This window comes from Cibotium barometz, chromosome 44 (genome assembly GCF_041138505.1).
Source record: "Cibotium barometz isolate CiBa-2024 chromosome 44, ASM4113850v1, whole genome shotgun sequence".
Lineage (NCBI taxonomy): Eukaryota > Viridiplantae > Streptophyta > Polypodiopsida > Cyatheales > Cibotiaceae > Cibotium > Cibotium barometz.
The window spans coordinates 45,520,651-45,536,339 of record NC_141089.1 but is presented as its reverse complement, the minus strand read 5'-3'; positions in this window follow the sequence as shown (position 1 = coordinate 45,536,339).

Below are 15,689 nucleotides of genomic sequence, written 5' to 3'. Positions count from 1 at the left end.
TGTCTTTTTATGTGTGTACACACACATGGACATGCATATGTGTATTTGTATGCATGTGTATCAACTATGTGCACATCAACTTTGTGAGTATGCATGTGCATATGTGTGTGTCTTTATGTGTCGATAGTTTATACGCATGTGTCTATGTTAGTGCACCATCAAGTAGTAAAGCCTTAATGAAGGCGGCTCATGCTACCCTTATACTTAGATTGTGTGTGTGTCGACCGTGTGTCAACTCTATGCACACATGCGCGCAATTGTGTGTGTCACCCATGTGTGTGTGTTTGTGTGTGCATGCGTCGATGTGTATGTATGTGTGTGTGTTTGTGTGTGTCGACCGTGTGTCAACTCTATGCACACATGCGCGCAATTGTGTGTGTCACCCATGTGTGTGTGTTTGTGTGTGCATGCGTCGATGTGTATGTATGTGTATATTTGTGTGTGTGTGTGTGTGTGTGTGTGTGTGTGTGTGTGTGTGTGTGTGTGCGTGCGCAATAGAGTAAGGGTATACATCTATATGCTTTGTGTATGAATTTTTTATTTTTTGAGCCGGGGTTAGAAGCAAGCACGCTCGTTCTAAGACTCGAACAGAGAAACGCTTTTGTCTCATTAGCTTCGTCGTCTCTTTCGCATAGACGGTTTTGCTACTTCCTTAAGGCATGACCCCAAAAGACACAGGAACTGGGCATGACAATGACTAAGAACTCCCAGAGGAGCTGAGGTACTGTGGGACTTGCCCTTGAGCTCACCCACTAAAAACTCTGCATACCCGGTGGATTTTCGAAGAGGAATTACCCTACCCGCATTGGGTGTCGGCTCGAATTTGTGTGTGAATGCATGTGTGTATGTGTGTGCGTGCATACATGCAAGTGTGTGTGCATACACGTGCATGTGCATGTGTATATGTGTGTATGTTATATGCATATGTGTGCAAGTGTGTGTGTGTGTGTGTGTGTGTGTGTGTGTGTGTGTGTGCAATTGTGTGTATATGTGCATGTGTGTGGGTGTGTATGCATGCATGCATATGCATATATGTATCGATTCTATGTGCACGTGCAAATGTGTGTCAATTCTATGTGCATGTGTAAGTGTGTCTCGTTGTCTCAATTGTGTATGTTTATATATGTGCACACATGTGGAAGTGTATGTGTGTATATGTGTGTATGTGTGCATATGTGTGTATGCATACATACACGTGTATATGTGTGCACATTCAAGTGTGTGCATGTGCACGTATTTGCATGTGTATATTTGTGTATTGTACGTGTGTGAGCATGCTAGTGTGTGTATGTGTGTCATGTGCACTTGTGTGTGTGTGTGTACACACATATTTGGGTGTGTGATTGGGTGTGTGTCGATTTTGTGTACATGCATGAGAGTATGTGTACATGTGCCTATTTGTATACACTTGTATGTCTCTGTGTGCACATGCACAAGAGAGTGTGGGTGTGCATATATGTGCTTGTGTGTATGGATACACGTGTGTATATATGTGCATATGCGTGTACATGTGTACATATGTATGCATGCATGTGCAATTATGTGTGCATGTGTGTACGTATGTGTATGTGTGCACACTTGAGTGTGCATGCATGTGTATGTATGTGCGTCTTATGCATGTGTGTACAATTGTGTGTGTGTGTGTGTGTGTGTGTGTGTGTGCAAGTGTGTGCATGCAAGCATGGGAGAGTGTATGTATAAGTGTGTGCATGCAAGCATTGGAGAGTGTATGCATATGTGTGTATGCCTTTATGTGTATATGCATCATGTACATGTGTATGCACACGTGTGTGGGTGTGCGGATGCACATGCATTTATGTGATTATGCATCTGTCGATTCTATGTGCACGTATAAGTGTGCATGTCGATTGTGTGTGTTTATGTGTGTACACAACACGAGTGCAAGTGTATGTGTGTATATGCATGCATGTGTGTGTCAAGTGTGTGCACGTGCATGTGAGTCTATGTCCCTTTATGTGTCAATAGTGTGTGTACGCACATATCTGTGCGAGGGCACCCTCATCTATTAAAGCCTTAATGAAGGTGCCTCATGTTACCCTTATGCTGTGAACTATGTGTAGTATTGACTATGTGTGCACGCATATAAATGTGTGTGCTAACAATCACACTATGTGTGTGCTTGTATTTGCATGTGCCTATGTATATGCATGTGTATGTGTCTCTATGTGCACGTACGCAAGAGTGTGTGCATGCATCTATGTGCCTGTGTGTGTGGATGCATGTATGTATGTGTGTACATGTGTATGCATGCATATATGCATGTGTGTATGTGTGTCTGTGTGTGTGTCCACTTGAGTGTGTGCATGCACGTGTATTTATGTTGTGCATGTGTATGCAAGTGTGTGTGTGTGCATACTAGCAAGTGTGTGTATGTGCATGCATGTGTGTGTGCATACTAGGGAGTGTGTATGTGCATGCACGTGTGTGGGTGTGTGTGCATGCACGGGCATGTGGGTGATTGGGTGTGTATCGATTCTATGTGCATGCATGTGAGTGTCTGTGACTTTGTGTACATGCGTAGTGCTGTGTGTGTGAATATGCATATGCAAATGTATGACTATGTATGTGTATGCTTGTGTGTGTCTATACGTTGTGTAATGGGGTGATGGCCTCTACTACACCACCTATAAACACACAAGAAGAAGACACAACGGGATCAAAAGTGGGGACATTGAAATCCTAACTCCAAGGGCACCAATCAACCTGGCAACTGTCCCCAATCCTCCAGTTGACTCAATGGGACACTTCAACACCCTCCCAACCTCCCTTTCTGATCTAGCTGCCTCCTCGAATTTTCCTCTCAGGTCAGCACTGACCACCAAAAGCACTGAACAATCACCTACAAGCCTCAGTTGACATCCACGTGACCAAAATAGCTCATAGCTATCGTAGAACTGCTTAGATTCTACCTCCGAAATACTCCACTTGTCCCCAATCAAAAAACTGTCCTCCAAGCTCCTCTATAATCCTCCAAGGTCAGCTGACCTTACATACAGAACCTCATGATCTCCCTGGACACTCTATTGACTCTCCTCTAACCACCTGCTAACTACTCTTTGACTGAAAATTGCCTCAGCAGGCTGACATAGAACTGGCTGACTTAGAAGCCTTAACTGAAACAGAACCTTTTCCTAAATGTCCTTAGACATCCGTAAGCACTCAGGCAACTCCAAACTCAAAGAAATATCACACAAGAGTCTCCCTATTGATTGCATCTCTGACACACAGCTGCCTCAGATCAACACTAAACCCACTATCTCATCTGACTGCTGTCACAGCTGACTACTCTAAATGTTAGCTGACTACTCTAAATGTTAACTATGACTCACAAACAACTCTCCCAAACTCAAACAAGCCAAAACAAGAAGTCTACACCATCAGCTGACTATTCTAATGTCCAACATATAGCTAACACAGAACCTTAATACTGACTATTCTAATGTCCAACATATAGCTAACACAGAACCTTCTCTACAAATACTGACTAAGTTAGAACCGACTCAGAATCTGTCCCCAGTCATTAGATTGACACCGATAGGAGCTTCATCTCCATGAACTCAATCAACTTAGCCAAAACATCAAAACAAAAGATGGGACCCAAACTCTATCTGCTTTCAGACATACAAGAACATCAGTGTCCCAATCCCAACAGCCCTGAGACCTGGGCACCAAGAAAAGAAGAAAACGCAATAAACTCAAGGATCATCCTTAGGAAAACCTGGCTTTAAACTACTCCATGAAGTCACTGTTGCGCACGAGAGGCCTTTCTCACACAAAAACACCACTCGGCTGACAAGAAGCAGCTACAATTGAGCATAATTAAATTGAATCAAGTCTCGAACAGAGTTCAACTCCTCAGAGATCCAAGGGCACACACATCCTTCAAGACTCTTTGGCCTCTAGCTCTCCCTCTGCTCTAATCAAATTAATTCTCTCACACTGCACCTGACTTCTCCTTTTGGAAACTTGAAAATATGCGAGAACACTAGCCTGCAACAAACAGACCTGCAGGAGCCCACTCAACTACAGTCTCTCACGGGTGGTCTCTCCAGCCTCACTGCTATCAACCACAAACCACACTCGAAAATTGCCTCAATTCTCCCTCTTTAAGGTCGCTCGCCACCTTGCCTGCCCACTTCTTTTGATCGCCCACACTATTTCTATTCTCTTTTCACACACCTGTTCTTATCCACCCGGTTGTCATGCCGTTTTTGCCACTTCGGATCCATAACACACCATTATATATATATTTTATTTATCTACACATCATCTTTAGGATGGGCCTAGGATTCTCCTCACAATGTGTGTGTATGTTAGTGTCCATAAGTGCATGCAAGTGTGTGTGTCTATGCGTATGAGAGTGTGTGTGCATATGTGTGTGTGTGTGTGGGTACTGTTGCCATATACTAGGCAGTGATGTGTGTGAACACACTTAGGACCGCCGGGGCACTTTTTCCCTCTTTAGGAGGTTTTTTCCCCCGGCTTGTATATACGCCCATCACTCTAGGGCTAACTTATCTTTTGTACATTGACACAATCTAATACACTTTGTGTTGTGTGCATTCTTGCTTCTTCTTCTCCAAGCTTTGTGTGCTTTCCTGCAACCCTAATTCCAACCATTGGTATCAGAGCAGGCATCGGCTCTCAGGGCTACGCTGCCAGCACCCTCCGACTCACGTTCTTCGATTGAGGTGAGCTTTCACGAGCGCTTGCAGGTCCCTATACTCTGCAAATAAGCCTGTTGGGCTTTGCGTTCTCAGAAATCGCATCTGCGGTCGTTTCGGGCTTCGTTTTTGCATTTCAAGTTCTGCACAGGTGTTTTCGTCATTTTCTGCAAAAATTTCCATAGTGCAATTTTCTGCAGAACAGGCATACGTACTCTATTATGGATCGTGCTACATAGCACGAGTTGTTTTCTGTTCAGTCTTTGCTTCATTACAGGTAGCTTTTGCATCAGTTTCAGTCAGTGTCCATGGCTGATAATAGCAATGATGTATTTCGCATGTTATCTGCTGATGACAAATTGGATGGAGATAGCAACTACCCACTTTGGGCATACATGTTGCAGCATTTTTTGGTTGCAAAAGGAGTGTGGAACATTGTGCAGGGTATGGATGTACGTCCAGGTTCTGTGGATGTAGGATCTGTTGAGGATGTTGCAGGTTCTAGTAGCTCTACTGTTGCTGCTATTTTACCCACTGTGCTGAACAAGCTCGTTGGGATGGTAAAGATATGCAGGCTCATGCCTTGATTGCACTTTCTGTCAAACGTAGCATCACCCCACATATTCGTTCAGCTAAAACAGCAAAACAGGCTTAGGATATTCTAGCTGGTTTATATGCAGGTCGTAACGAGGCAAAAATCGCTTATCTGCGTAAAGAGCTAGAATTGAAGATTATGCAGGAAGATGATGACATGAATGTTTTTCTTGCTGAGATTAAAGATCTCAAAGAATAGTTGATTTCTGCAGGTGAGATTATTCCTGATCATTCTCTTGTGCAGACTGTTCTTGATGCTTTACCTGAGACATATCAGACATTTGCTTCCACGTGGAGACTTCTTACTGAGGACAGACTTGATGCTGTCAAGTATGATACTTTAGTCAACAAGCTCTTGCAAGAAGCGCAGTCTAGGCAAAACAGGGCCAGGCAGCGTGCAGTTGATCAAGCATTTATTGCTGCCCAGCAGGCAGAGAAGAAGTGGTAAGGTAGTCCCTTCCACTGTTTCTTCTCCTATTAGTAGGTCTGCAACTTCTTCTCCTTCCACAGGTAGCAACAATAAGTCTGAGAAGGCTCTTGATAAAGGCAAGAAAAAGACCAGGTGCAACTATTGTAAGGCAAATGATCATGTCATTAAGAATTGCCCTAAGCTAAAGGCTAAAGAGGCAAAGAAGAAAGAGTCAAATGCAGCCACAATAGCGGATGCTTCTACAAATGCAGATTCTGCAAATGTTGTGCAGGATACAGAATGGGCGTTTAGCGTGTATTGCCAGTATGACCCATCTGTACATGATGCATGTTTGGCAGTTTCTGTTGACTCTCATGTTTGGTATTTTGACAGTGGTGCTACAAAGCACATTACCTCGCATCGTGATATGTTCACTTCTCTTGAGGCTGTCCCTAATGGGAATACTGTCACATGTGCCAATAATGCTTCTTACCCAGTGAAGGGCGTTGGTAAAATTATGCTTACGGCTGCAAATGGCAGCGCTTTCACACTTTCAGATGCTTTGTATGTGCCAGGGATAAAGAAGAATATATTGTCTGTCTCTGTGCTTGCTAGACTTGGACTTGTAGTCAAATTTGTGGATGACAGATGTACTGTTCATGATTTGACTTCTGGTGATACGATTATTATATCTGGCACCTTGTTTCGTGGGATGTATAGGCTCAATTCTTATGACAAGTGTGTGGAAGATTCAACAAATGCAGTTTCTGATGAAAAGGCAGTTTCAGATGCAAAACTATGGCATGCTCGTTTTGGTCATCTGAACTTTGCTAGTTTGCTGCATTTGTAGAAATTTGATATGGTTGCTTCATTGCCCCCTCTTGAAGCACCATTAAAACATGTTTGTGAAGGCTGTATTTTGGGCAAAATGCAGCGTTCTGCGTTTCCAAAGGATGGTTCTGTGCGGGCCACTCGCAAATTGCAACTTGTACATAGTGATATATGTGGGCCTATGCAAACTCCGTCATTTAATAGACACTTGTACTTCATGACTTTCATTGATGATTACTCAAGGCATGCATGGGTATATCCACTAAAGGCAAAGTCCGAAGTATTTTTGTGCTTCAAACAGTTTTTGCTTATGGTTGAAAATGTATCTAATTGTAATGTGGGCACCCTCCATTCTGATCGAGGGGGGGAGTACATGTCTAAAGAGTTTGATGCATTTCTGGCTAGTCGTGGGATAAAACACCAATGTACAGTGCCGTATACCCCTCAGCAAAATGGTGTTGCTGAGAGAAAAAACAGGTCTCTTATGGAGATGGCACGATGTATGGTCAAGAGCCAAGCTTTGCCACATGCATTTTGGCTTGAGGCTGTCATGTGTGCTGCATATGTACTCAACAGGTGTCCCACTAAGGCCTTGCAGTCTATTACTCCATATGAAGCTTGGCATGGCAAGAAACCTTCTATTGGTCACTTGCGTGTCTTTGGTTGCTTGGCCTATGCTTTAGTGCCTGTGCAACAACGCAGAAAATTGGATGATAAGGCTGTCAAATGCATTTTTGTTGGTTACAGTGCTGAGAGCAAGGGTTACAGATTGTAGCATCCGCAGTCAAAGCGTATCTTGATTAGTCGAGATGTTGTTTTTGTGGAAGATGCTATGCAGCCTTTGTTATCATGTACCAAAGAGACAGGTGTGAGCTCACGGGATGTATTTGATACGTTGTTACCTCTATTTACAGGTGGGAATTCAAATGTAAGTCCTAATGAGGCAAATATTCAGCCTATGCAGATTTCAAACAACATCATAGATGAGCCTATTTCTGATGCAGATTTACAGGATATAATTCATGAGGATAGGGTTGAAAATGAGCAGGCTAGAGGTATGCCTAAATGGCTGGTGCAAACCTTGCGTGATAGTAAAATTGATGCACCTATATCTAGTCGTACTCGTTCAGGTTTTCAGCATGCCTCTTATGCATCAGATTGTTTTGCTTTGGCTGTGTCTAGTATGTGTGAAGAGGAAGAACCTCTTTCATTTGATGAGGCACAAAAATCAAAAAATTGGTTGGCTGCAATGCAAAGTGAATATGATGCTATAATGAAGAATGGTACATGGTCTTTGTGTGATTTGCCTATTGGTAAAAAAGGCCATTGGGGATATAAGTGGGTTTTTAAGTTGAAACGAAAGCCAGATGACAGTGTTGATCGCTATAAGGCTAGGCTTGTTGCAAAGGGTTATGCTCAAGAAAAGGACATTGATTTTGATGAGATCTTTGCTCCCACTTGTCGTATGACTACCATTCGTAGCATTTGTGCATTGGCAGCTCATAATGGTTGGAATGTACATCAGTTGGATATAAAGACTGCGTTCTTGAATGGAGATTTGCATGAGGAGGTGTATGTATCGCAGCCTCGTGGTTTTGTTCAAAGAGGGCAGGAAAACAAAGTGTGCAGGTTGAAAAAGGCTTTATATGGTTTAAAGCAAGCTCCACGAGCTTGGTATGAAAAGATACATGCATATTTGACTACACATGGTTTTCAGAATAGTCCAACAGAAAGCACTTTGTATGTTAAACGTGTGGATGATGTACATCTAATCATTGCTCTCTATGTCAATGACATGCTACTCACAGGACCAAATGAGAGTCATATTGCTGATTTTAAGGCTGATTTGAATGCCTCTTTTGAGATGTCAGATTTGGGGCATTTGCATCATTATTTGGGGATACAATTTAAGCAGTGTGATGCAGGTATTGCTTTGTGTCAGACAAAGTATATTGAGACATTGTTGCGGAGATTTGGCCTTGAAGACTGCAAGCCTATTGCTACTCCAATGGAGACAGGTTTGAAGTTGAGTCTTCATGATGCTGGAGATCACTTTGATGTCACACTCTATCAGACAGCTGTTGGTTGCCTCATTTATGTATGCATTACAAGGCCGGACATTCAGTTTGCAGTCTCACAGGTGAGCAGGTTTATGCATAGCCCAGGGTCTCAGCATTGGAAGGCAGTTAAATGCATCTTTCGCTACTTGAGTGGCACCATACATCTTGGGTTGTTTTATCCCAAGGGGGGATCGTTGCCGCCAGATTTACATGCCTTTTCGGACTCAGATTGGGCTGGTTGCTATGACACAAGAGTGTCCACAAGTGGTTTTTGTTTCATGCTCGGTAGCTCATGCATATCTTGGTTGAGCAAGAAGCAACCTACTGTGGCCACTTCTAGTTGTGAAGCTGAGTACAGGGCAGCTTTCACAGCTACGGTTGAGTGTGTGTGGCTCAGACGGCTTATGGTGGCTGATTTGGGTGTTGGACAGGAGTCTGCCACCTCTATCTACACTGACAGTCAGAGCGCATTGGAAGTTGCAAGAAACCCAGTTTTTCATGCTCGCACAAAGCACATTGAGGTGCATTATCACTATGTCAGGGAGAGACTCTCAGCAGGAGAGATCAGCTTGGCCTATGTGCCAACACAGGACAACCTCGCCGATCTTTTCACAAAGGCGCTTCCTCGTGAGAAGTTCGAAGCTTTCCGCAAAGCTTTGGGCTTGCTCCCCTTTGTGGATTGATCTACTTCGGGCATGGCACTCCCCTATACATGAGTGCCAACTCTCGTTCACACCATCACTCCCAGGGGAGATTTGTTGCCATATACATAAGCAGTGATGTGTGTGAACACACTTAGGACCGCCGGGGCACTTTTTCCCTCTTTAGGAGGTTTTTTCCCCGGCTTGTATATGCGCCCATCACTCTAGGGCTAACTTATCTTTTGTACATGACACAATCTAATACACTTTGTTTTGTGTGCATTCTTGCTTCTTCTTCTCCAAGCTTTGTGTGCTTTCCTGCAACCCTAATTCCAACAGGTACACGTGTGTATGTACGAGAATTTTTCTATGAAAAAATATTTTTTTAAAATAGAAATGGTATTGCTTTTACTTTTTTTTCATTGGTGGAGATGTGTGGTGAGTTGTGCTCACTTATTATATCCTCAAATAGATAAACCTTCCATATAATGATGGGGTGTTCTATTTTTAAACAATAATGATAAAGATAAAGAGAGTTACGTTTTCATCATATAAGGGACCTATAAAGAGATACATTTTCATCATATAAGTGACCTCCCTATAGCATTATCCCCTCTTTACACTAAAATTTGAATTTGAAATGGGAATAAATCTTATCTTTCACTATTTAATTATCCCTTCTTACACATGGTAAAATGAGATGGCCATAAAGTGACACATGGGTGAATGTTGTGGTGACAAGCGCAAAATAGTAGGAGTAGTAGGAGTAGTAGGAGTAGTAGTGCAAGATATGCTACACGACCATCCTAGATCAACCCGTTGTACGCGAAATTGATTGTATGACCAAGGATTTTTCACACCATGTAGTACGACCAATTCTATCGGGTTACAAATTGAAAATACTATCATCAAATCTATTGTACAACTAGACCAATGTACAACCAATATCAAATTATTGAACCTGCACTACCAGTATATCAAATACGCCGTAATTGAAACTCATGCACATCATCATGAGTTAATCGTGAATTTTTTAAGATTTGATATGTGTATTCCCATGCTAAAACCACCTATTCCAATTTACTTTAGTGTCTATTCCGAGGCAAAACCCACCTATTCCAACTTGCTTCTAGAAATTCATAGAGCCTAAAAAGGTAATATTCATGAGAAAATGTTTTAATATTTTTTTAAAAATATCAAATTACACCTTTTAAAACCCATCCAGCTTTCAGTCTCATAAAATGACAAATACTTAACAAAGCCTATATCAATTGAGAAGGCGAGCTTTTTTTGAGATAACCTTAGGCCAAGAATCTTGGAAAGAGATGAGCCAATTTAGCCCAGACAACCCAAAGCCTAGATAATGTAGGAGGGCTTTATGAGTACTCAAAAACAAGGAATGATGATGCCTCACAAGATAAAAATTCACTTAGCACCATGAACTTCATGAGAAAGGTTTTCATACATTATGTATCGTGGAAGGTGTTCATACATTTTGTATTTGGAAGAAGATCCAATGTTGGAGTAGGAGCATGATTATCAAGCTTTGCTCTAGATGGAAGCAAATATGCAGTAATCCAATGAGTCCACTACCACATTATTCCAAAAATTCAATGCTACATTTGTTAGAGATCCTCAGTTGGGATTGTTGCCCCTACGTAATATAGAACATCAACCTAAACAATCATCGTCATTGTGGAAAAAGGGAAAACTCTTTTTTGTATCACCATCAAAAGGGTGGGCAACCTATAAACCAATTTGCAAATGCACTCAGTGCTAGTAGATTAGTTGTGGGCAACCCACAAACAAAATTGCAAACACACTTAGAAGAAGTATACCAGCTACATGATGGTGGACATTTTGGTGATTTCTTTATCATAGAACCAAGTTTTAGTTCCATTCCATGTGGAGGAATAGGGAATGTGGGTTTGATACAAGAGTTAGCAAGGAATATGTTGAGATAAGAGCTAGCTCTAGGAGTTACTCCTTAAACTGGTAATCCGTGGGGAAAACCCTTAACAAGCCCTCAAGCATTGTGGGCTTGTAACCTTTGAGCCAAGCAGGCAAAGAACAAGTGCCGAGATGGATACTAAATAGCTCAACACTGGCATGAAACTCAAAACCTCAAAATAAAAGTCCATGCATAACTACAACATCCCACACCACCAAACAAATATGCAAAGGAAGATGGCTAGGGAATTATAAAGGGGTTGTCATGCATATAGAGACCCAAAATAGGTTTGAATTAAACCAATAGCCATTTCAGATTTGATGGAAATGGAAATCCCATTCATTACTTAGAAAATTTTGATCAAGTTTGCAAAAAATTCGGAGAGTTGATGATCCCATAAAGATTTATGCATTTGGTCTTTGTTTAAAAGACAAAGCCACCATCCACTATTTAGCTAGTGCGGTTAGCTCTAAATCCATTTAAAAAAATTTGCTTACTCATAACTTCAATTGGATTCTTAAATGGAGCCGGATGCCGATCGCTCAAATGTATAACCTTAAGTATAGGAGGAAGGATAATTTGCTTGGGACTATATCACATAGGGCAAAGTATCTTTAAATTAGATGTAGTCCTTAAGAAAGACTTGATGATTCACTCATGATTAGTTCAAAGAAAGTAAGAGAGTACATGATCACCTCTACAGGTCTAGGCACTCCATCTTTGATGAGAGTGTTGACCCAATATATTTAGATAAGTCATCTTTGATGAGTGTTGTCAAAGGCAATTGACCTAGTAGGCCTAGATAAGTAATCCACCCAAATCAAGAGTTAGGGGATGCAACATCTAAAGCATCCACTTCAAAGGGAGCATAATCACTACAAGAAGAAAGGGGGTGCATCATCCAAAGCATCCACTTTAAAGGGAGCATAACCACAATAAGAAAGGGCTTTAGTTAGACGAGCATCGATTATTTGGTAAAAAACTTGGTCAATTGCCTTGGCTAGCATTGGCAAAGGATAGCCCCAAGGAAAACCTCAAGGTCATCAACCTTAGTATGCTGCTCTACAACTTGGACAATCATCCTTTATATCCACAAATGAATATGGTTTGTGTGTATTCTATCGCCAAAATCATACAAGCATGGAGTGTCCAATGCCAAGGCCTAAGAAGCTCAATAATTTTAAGATCTGTTATGAGAATATATTTTAAGTCCTCTTTAAGAATATTATTTTTCCCTCTTGAGTAATTTGGGGACGCCTAGGTTACTCTTGCGTCATGCCGGTTAGGTTAATATCGTGGGTGACACCACTATAAATATTAATATGTGCGGTATATGACGTATGCTTGGGGCCATCTATGATTATTTCAGTTAGGTTTGTATTGGCAGGGTGATCCCTGGAAGTACTTACGCCTGGTAGTCATGAGTTGGTTATGGTTTGTGCCTGTTTAATATTTGTGGGATTAATTTAATTATTAATTGGGCTTATATTTTCAGGTCAAGAAGATTATGAGGATTGATAAATAATGTTGAGGAGAATGTTTCTTATGTGCATCCCATTTATTTTTACAAGCATAGCTTGCAACCTTAGCAAATGATTTTTCCATTTTGAACTTTCGGAAAGATACATTTATAATGTGGAATTTATTAAAGCCTATGGCTTTACCCTAGTCCCAATATTAGACACTCTATTTTTGTAAAAGAAGAGTGCCATGCTCTCTAAAAGCACATTTTGTATATTTTGGAGGCTATGGCCTATTTTTGAAAAAGCTAATTAAATACCCTTGTGTGGGGGAAGGCCACGCACAAGGGGGGGAAGATTGCACCCAGCCTTGTGTTGATTATGTTGATGGTGATGTTTTTCTTTCTCTTACCTTATGTTTAGTTTTATGCTTTAATTTTCAATTTAATTCAAGTAGTTGTTTTAATAATTGATATAATTTATGAGTTTTTGATCATTCTCTTCAAGAAGATTAAAGGGTCCCGTTTCAGTGGTATCGGAGCTTTGGTGTAATTTAATTTTCTTGAAGGCGGTCAAAAGAGATGAAAGAGACAAAAACAGAGGTGATTTTGGTAATTTTCTTGAATTTAAATGAAAGAAGAACACGTTTAGGGGTTTTTATTTATGTATGGATGAAATAAAGCTTGTTTTTGACCATTGGGTAATCAATCTCCATCAATCTATTGTCCAAAGGGTAAAACTAGGTGGAAAACCATTAGTGGGTTTCCCAAAACCATAAAACCACCTTCCTCTTCACTAATCCTCTTCTTAATCTGTCCACACGGATTGAAAGAGCAAGCAGAGGAGCATGGAGAGCCATAATAAGAATTGCTAAACCTTCCCTTTGCTCAGTTTCTATAATCAAGGGTGGGAGGTGATGGATTTTTCTTAATTTTTTCTCAATTAGTAAAAGCGAATCTCTCTGTGAGAAATGAGTAAAAGCCACATATATATATATATATATAATTTCCAATCTCTCTCTCTCCCTCCTTCGTACCCGGGCGGCAGCGGCTCCTATCTCCATTCGGCTGGCGGCGAACGCTGCGAATTCAGGAGGGGAGGAATTTTCAGATTTGCGAATTCAGGGAGGCGTAGAATTTTCCTCTTGCGCTGATTTTTTTTTACTTTTCTCTTGCGCTGAATTTTCCTCTTGCGCGCTGCGCGGGTAGTGTCAAGAGGAGAGGTTTGTTAGTTTAAACTTATAAAGGCCTTGATTAAGCTTTAATAAAGCTTTATAAAACTAGCATAATATATATATATATATATATATATATATAAATTTATTGCTATAATTTTTATTTTTTATTTTTTATTTTTAAATCTCTCCTTCATCACACGGGCACTGCGTAGATGAATAAATCATTAGCAAAGCTTTATAGAGTAAAGCTTTATAATAATTTTAAAAAAATAATAATATTAAAAAAAAGCTTCATATTATTACTATTATTATTTTTCATTTCCCTTCTCTATTCATGCGCTGAGCGCTTCCTAGTAGAAGGAAAATTATTTTACTATATATATATAATTTCTAGGCTTTTGACTAAGCTTTAAAAGCTTTCAAATAAGCTTAAATCTTTACAAATGAGACCAATCAAAAGTTTTACAAAAGAAAATATTTTTTGACTATTCCCATCATATTTTATGGAAAAGAATCCCATGTATATATAGTTAGTTTGAATTTCTTCTATAGATTTTTAGAATTTACCTCAAGAGAAATTTTGAGACTTTAGTCAAATTCTTGTGAATAATGTTGTTTTCTAAATCCTCATGAAGTATGAATAATATAAATAGCTTGTTAGTGAAGATATCATTAAAATGTTGCTTTAACCTACGGCTAGTTTTCTAATTTTAAAGAGTACATGGATTATTTCTTGAAAAATTATGCATTTGTGTATTGAGCTAACTTGGCAGGACTCACATCTAGCTCAATGTCCCATATGAGATAAGAAACCCTATCTTTTCTCTTGTTTTAAAATTTTTCCTATTCCTTTTAATTGTCAGAAAATGGGTGAATATCCGCACCACCGTCGTACTATTCAGGAACAGCTTGATTCTCTCCATATTCTTTTGAATCAAGAACAAGAGCATCGGGACAACTTTCAAAGAAAGATTGAATGGCATCTGTCTAGAATGAGCAAATATATTAAAACTGTGGAAGCATCTGTGGAAGCATCTGTCTAGAATGAGCAAATATATTAAAACTGTGGAAGCATCTGACATGCATAGCCCGACCAATAGCATCGTATCCAAGCTGTCTATTGTCAAGTATTTCAGGTGTAAGCAGATGGGACATTATGCTAAATCTTGCCCAACTAGAAAGAAGAACCAAATTGCAGCAAAGGACATGCTTGACACCGAAGAAGTTTGCTTTTGTGTCTGTTTGCTGAATATTCTTTTTTTCTAGACCTAGTTAGAAAACTTTAGCTCCTAAAAAGAATTTTAGATATACCATGACCTAACTAGAAAGATCGAGACAAGATTAGCAAAAGTTATCTTCAAGATCTAGTTGCCCAAATTCAAGTAAAAATGATTGCTAGACATTTCATAGAAGATTAAGACCAAATTGAAGATTCAAGAACCAAGCAAGTTTCTCTAGTCTTTGATTCAAGTTATCAATTGCTTCACCATCGAATTTAGTGATGATGAGAAAAGTACAGAAATAGCTCTCAAGTGACTAGAAACCAAGCTGAAGTTGTATACCAATCACAATTATGAAGTTTATACCAATTCAAGTAAAGTTTCGTCTAAATTTTCAAGTGTTCTAGTTTAAGATCTATCCCAGTACAAGATTCTTTCTAGACCAAGAATTGCTCTAAGTTAAAGATATATTCAACCACAAGATTTAAACCCCTTAAGAACAAGATTTATTCAAGAATTGTAATTATGATTAATTAAAGACTAATCTTTCAATTTTTGTCCATTCAAGTATTTTTTAATCTAAGCCAAGATTCATTACTAGTATATCAAGTTCTTGCTATCAACTAGGACGCAAGATGTCTATTTTTCTTCAAGTTCTCAT